Source organism: Bactrocera latifrons, unplaced genomic scaffold (genome assembly GCF_001853355.1).
Source record: "Bactrocera latifrons isolate USDA-ARS-PBARC rearing strain unplaced genomic scaffold, ASM185335v1 scaffold_787, whole genome shotgun sequence".
Taxonomy (NCBI): Eukaryota; Metazoa; Arthropoda; class Insecta; order Diptera; family Tephritidae; genus Bactrocera; species Bactrocera latifrons.
In genome coordinates this window covers 71787-77679 of record NW_017537475.1, presented here as the reverse complement: position 1 = coordinate 77679, position 5893 = coordinate 71787, and the positions used below count along the sequence as shown (strand labels likewise).

Below are 5893 nucleotides of genomic sequence, written 5' to 3'. Positions count from 1 at the left end.
CTTTGTACGTCGAGAGAGTACTTTACTTCTCAATTGCCTATCCAGTCTTAAGTACCACATGTTGGTAAGACTCATTCTGCGTTGGTTGAAATTATCTACTACTTCGAAGTTATGACGCTCTACAGTGGAGTTCGCAAACTGTGGACGGCACTGTCATACTATCGATGGTTTGGAAAATTTTATCAAATACATTTTTTTTTTTTAGTTATGTTAAATTTTGTAATAGTAATACCTATGTCAGAGATAATGAGATGTTTAACTCCTCTCTCACTGGAAGTGAGAGAACAATTGCTAAACGTCAAAACCACCTAAACTTTGACAGTTGATCGAGTTCAGGAGGTTTGACGTTTAAAAATTGGAAACGAGCGATGGCCAGATTGAAATCTTAGCGAAAAAATACGTAAGCGGAGGGATTTGTTGCATCGTTCAATACCACTTGTAAAATATGTAAAACAATGAAAATTAAATAAATTTGTGAAATTTAAAGGTATTTGATGAAAGGTTTTGTAATTTGAAGCATTATAGTATTATTTTCAATGGAAAATGATTAAATCCTTTTATTGGGCATTGAAAGGTCAAATATCAGTTATTCTAATATACTTTAAAAAAATTTAAATAGTTTCTCCATATAATGAATAACCAGTATATAGTAATTTTTATTCGTACTAAATGTTGGTTGTTTTAATTTAAATGCCCAAAAATTATTATTTTGTCCAATCTGGTCATAATGGAAAATGTTATAAAAAACGTTAATTTTGAGGTGCTCTCACACTGGAATAAGTTTAACATCCCTTTATTCCTGCCTATGTGTTAGTGAAATTGACATTTTCTTCAAAACTTTTATTTTTCCAACTTGGCAACATTGTTAATTAATGTCAAAGTCGTTTCGTTGTAACGCGGGATCTCGACAGGCAAAAATTAATGGCATACTAACTGTTAAATCAATTGATATTGCCATTGCCAAATTTGTATGTGGGCATTTTTAACATAACATAATAATTTAAGCAAAGGCGTAGGGTAGGTAGGTTCGAAATGATGTAGCGCATATTTTGAGCTCTTGAAAATTTTGTTTTAGCACACTGCCAAATGCCGTTGGGTAGGGATGTTTGATGTAGCGCATGTTTTGAGCTCTTGAACTGTTTAAATTTTTTATGTCGAAAATAAAAAAGGAGAAAAATCCTGTTTTTTTTTTTACAAATGTATTTCTAAGAAAAATAAGAAAAGGCAAAAGATCCCTTTTTTACAAATGTATTTCTGGGAAAAATGAGAATTCATATTTTTGGACTACTATATAATAATTGTGGCCTCAATTTTATATATCAATWAAAACGATAAATTCAATCTGAGCAATATTTTGATTTATGCTTGTATAAGTTTATCAAATTTATGACTTCGCTCATTCCCAACCCATTTTGCATAATTTTTCTGTAAATTAGCAATATTAAACTAAATATTAATTCTTTGGAAAAAACTTATTTTGAATATGTACTTTTACAAATGTACTTTAACACGACCGCCTTAATACTCGCTCAACTAAATTTAATACTACGGAAATGAAAATGCCATCGGCGTATACATAAATGGGATACGTTGCCTCTTCGAAATTTTCATAGAGATGAAAACTTCACCGTGAAACTGCTGAAGTGACAGCTTATTGCTTTCAATATATGGAATACTAATTCCATAAGCAATATGGAGTATCCACAGGCAATAGGCACGGCAATACAGTTAGTATCACATAAATCTTATCCTATTGAGATGCCCCGTAAAGGTCCGTCTCCAGCTCTTAAGCAATTGCTCAAGAAAAAAATTCTTTATATCTTTAGCCGTAATCCTTATTAGAAGAGCAAGGGGAAATAAACAAAGCTTATATGTGTAAGTATATAAATAACTTCCTTCCGATTTAAGGAATGTGGATGTAGATTCGTCAATTTTATACAAGATTTCAACTAGAACTACATTTCATAATACTGAATTTAAATAATTGTAAGATGAATTTAATGATGACTTTGAATTTCCTTCAAACCAGAATTGTCTCAAAAACATTTTATACAAAAAAACAATAAATTATTAAAAAATCAGTACTAGATTTCTATAGAGCTGCATACTATCACATAAAATTTCAAGCATCAAATTTTCTTGACCATTTCTTAAGAATTTTTTGATATGAAGTTTTTACATTCCTTGAAAGCTGGAAACTACCTTTAAAATCTATTGCTATTGCCATTCCCAAATCTGCATGTGGGCATTTGTTATCATAACATAATCATTTGCGCAAAGGCTAAGGGTAGGTAGGTACGACCTGATGTAGCGCATGCCTTGAGCTCTTGAAAATTTTATTTTATCACTTTTTATCACAATGCATCCGGTACGTAGCTGATGTAGGGCATATTTTGAGCTCTTGAACTGTTTAAATCTTTTATGAGGAAAAAAAAAGAATTAGGATCCTTTTTTTTACATATGTATTTCTGGGAAAAATAAGAATTCATATTTTTGGACTACTATATAATAATTGTGGCATGCATTTTATATACCAATTAAAATAATAAATTTTATATGAGCAATGATATTTTGATTTATGATTGTATAAGTTTGATAAATTTAAGACTTCGCAATTTGCATAATTTTTCTGTAAATTAACAATATTGAACCCAAAATAAATTTTTTTGGAAAAATGCTATTTTAAAAATGTATTTACACTTACACTTTTCAAAATTTCATATTACTGAAATGAAAATGCCGACGGCATACGTGCAAATGGGATATGTTGGCTATTCGAAATTTTCATAGAAATGAAAACTGCGCTGTCAAAGTGCTGAGGTGACAGCTTATTGCTTACAATAAATGGCAAACTAATTAGTATTCCATATATTGTAAGCAATAAGCAATATTGAGTCACCACAGACAATAGGCACTGCAATACAAATAGTAAGACTTAGATTTTATCCTGTCGAGATGCCCTGTAAGGGTGCATTTCCCAAATGACTCAGTAAGCTCTTTCGATTCATAATATTGATTGCACTAAAATTATCGAAATTTCGATCTTTTAGTACCTGCAGAGAGGCCGGTAACGTTGTACACTTCGATACCAGTGATGCCAACTTAATGGGTGACCACTAAGACTAGTGGTTTTTCTTTCCCTCTATTGTCCGAAAAACTTTTTTAGTGGCTGGTGGTTTTTTAGTGGTAAATACTATCTGACGGTAAATACAAAAAATTAATAATATATATTATATATATTCTTCACAATTGCTAAGCTTTTAAAGAGCTACGAATAAGACCTGTTATATCACAAGGGGGGAGCTATTTTAACAGCTACATTCCACTATACTCAATTGTTTGACATACTCATACGTTCTCTTTAATATTTTTCGCTCTTTCTTTCTTTGTAACAGAATTAATCTTCATTTTTTTTTAAATATTTTAAAGATAAAATTTCCTTGTAATGTACTCCGTCATTAATATACTCATATAACAATGTTTAGTAAACGACAGTATTCTCAAAAATTTAGAGATTTCTGGCCCAAAGACACTATTTTAAAAGATTTGTTACAAGTTGTAGATGATAATGACGGCGATAAAGCAGCTAGTCATTGTATTTTTATAAGTTTAAAAGTATAAACTTTTAAATTAGTTTGCGATTATTAATAATTATTTATTTAAAATATCTTAAATTTCATTTTAATGACTTTTCTTTTTTTTTTTTCTTTTAACTATTTACATTAGTTAGTTCAGCTTGGAGAGAACGCTAGTGATTTTAGAGTCGACACTAGTGGTCCCTGGAAAAATATTCTGGCCACACTGTTCGAGACGTCCATTATAAATAAAAGGAAATATGAAGTACGCGGAGTTAAGGTGGTCATCTTTATATTCGAAAAGTGAATGACAATTGTTTTCTATTTATCTCTTTAAACTACGGTCTTTTATTTAATAGCATGTACTTTTATTTCGAGGAAACTCTCACTGGAAAGGATCGTATCCAGCCATATTAAAAAACCAGATTATTATTACCGATTTCACTATCCGGGTAGTACAATCGGTGTGCCAGATATTAAGAATGAATCGGAAATAAATACTATTCGCTTGAGTTGTAAGATGGCAGGACAAGTACTCCAAGCGTGCTCGCGATTAATAAAAGTAAGTTATATTTCAGGTTATGGAATTATATCGACTTCTATGAGGGCTCTACAAAAGCAGTGCCCCGCGACATCGCCGTTAAAAGGAGTATCTAAGGCTGCGATTTAGAAAAGCATCCTCCGATTTCGGGGTTACCGGTCCTCCAAATAAAGAATATATGTGTATACATATAGTTGCCGCCGATTTATGGTTTTTCAGATATTTGCATTTAAAGTTCAAAAAATTTGTGTGTTTGCCGATTTATAATGCATTTTACACTTATATTTTATACTTTTATGGAACGCTACCATTCTTTTAGCGCCGCGATTCGAAGGTATAATCTGAAAGAGGATAAGGGAAGACTTTAGTATACCGTCCCATGATTTCGAGAATAAAATGGGTATGGTCGGATAGAGGAGATTCTCCAGATTACGAATATATATGGTTATAGCAGCAGGAAGCTTATAGTTTTCGAGATATTCGCGATTAAAGTTGAAATTTTGCAATATTTTAATTACATGCGGTGGCTCCATCGCGTAATCGGACAAGAGTTTTTCTAATATAAATGTCCTCCAAACATAAAAAAATCAGAATGAGTTTTTTGCTTTTATTTACACTTAATATTATCGTCTGCTTAGATGATAAAGAAAAGGTAACTTTTTTAAATATAAGCTGTCAATTTAAATAAAAAAACTAAAACAATTCAATTTTTTATGCTCAACGAATAATCGGACAAAAAAAATAGAGCCACTTAATGTATAAAAAAAAAGGAGTCAATACTTAGTTGCATAACCCTTGTTATCCAGAACAGCCTGTAATCGCTCTGGAACAGATTCTACCAAGTTTTGACAAACCTCCGGCTCTATGGAATACCAAGCCTGTAATAAGGCCTCCTTTAGCTCACCTAAGGTGTTAAACTTTTTCTGATACACTCTTCTACTTAATTCCTCCCACAAATGCTCGATTACATTAAGGTCAGGGCTCTGCGGTGGTGTTTGTATTAGTTTAGGGCAGTTGTGTATCAACCAAAGCTTTGCAACGCCCGATGTGTGCTTGATAAAAAGCAAATTTGTMCGCGATACAAAACTTCTCTGCACTTTGCTTAACATTTTCTTTCAAAATATTGAGATAGCCAAATTTGTCCATTTTACCATCAATAAAATGCAAATTGCCTACTCCAGAACTTGACATGCATCCCCAAACCATGACAGAGCCCCTCCGTGCTTCACAGTGGATTTTGTATTTTTATGAGCAAATTCGGCATTTGGTTTACGATACACAAACATTTTGTCATCTGATCCATGCAAATTAAATTTGCTTTCATCAGTGAATAAATCCTGAAAACTAGCTATCAAAATAAATGTATTTTGRGAAGAAATAATGTGAAACTACCTGATTCCAAAAGTCTTTTGATTTTAATAAATACTCCTTAGCATATTTCAGCCTTTTGTTTTTATTTTGATGGCTAATGAAAGGTTTTTTTCTTGCAACTCTACCATGGTAATCGTATTTGTGTAACGTATTACGAATAGTATTTAGGCAGACATCTTTTCCACAACGATTTTTTAAAGAAACTTTAAGTTCTTTTGCCGTGTTGAAATGATCTTTTGCGACTTCCTTTACCATAGAACGCTCTTCTCGCACAGATAATATCTTGCCTTGACCTTCTCTGTTTCTATTAGCCAATCTGAACTCATGATGGAACCTCTTGATCACATCATGGACCGTGGATTTGCTTCTTCCTACCAATTCAGCGATTTCTCGGACGGTTTTACCT

The 5893-nt window shown here is 32.2% G+C and overlaps 1 long non-coding RNA gene across 3 annotated transcripts in view; it reads left to right on the top strand.

The window, feature by feature from the left end:
• Positions 1-3066: 3066 nt before the first annotated feature.
• Positions 3067-5893, top strand: part of LOC108976587 — a 60105-nt gene continuing 57278 nt past the window's right edge. Inside the window, exons 1-3 of one of the 3 annotated variants that reach the window (XR_001993966.1) lie at positions 3067-3203; positions 3727-3855; positions 3935-4137. This is a non-coding gene — a long non-coding RNA (uncharacterized LOC108976587). Of the gene's footprint in view, positions 3204-3726; positions 4138-5893 lie in introns of all 3 variants that reach the window. The other 2 variants (XR_001993967.1, XR_001993965.1) reach the window with 2 other exon arrangements.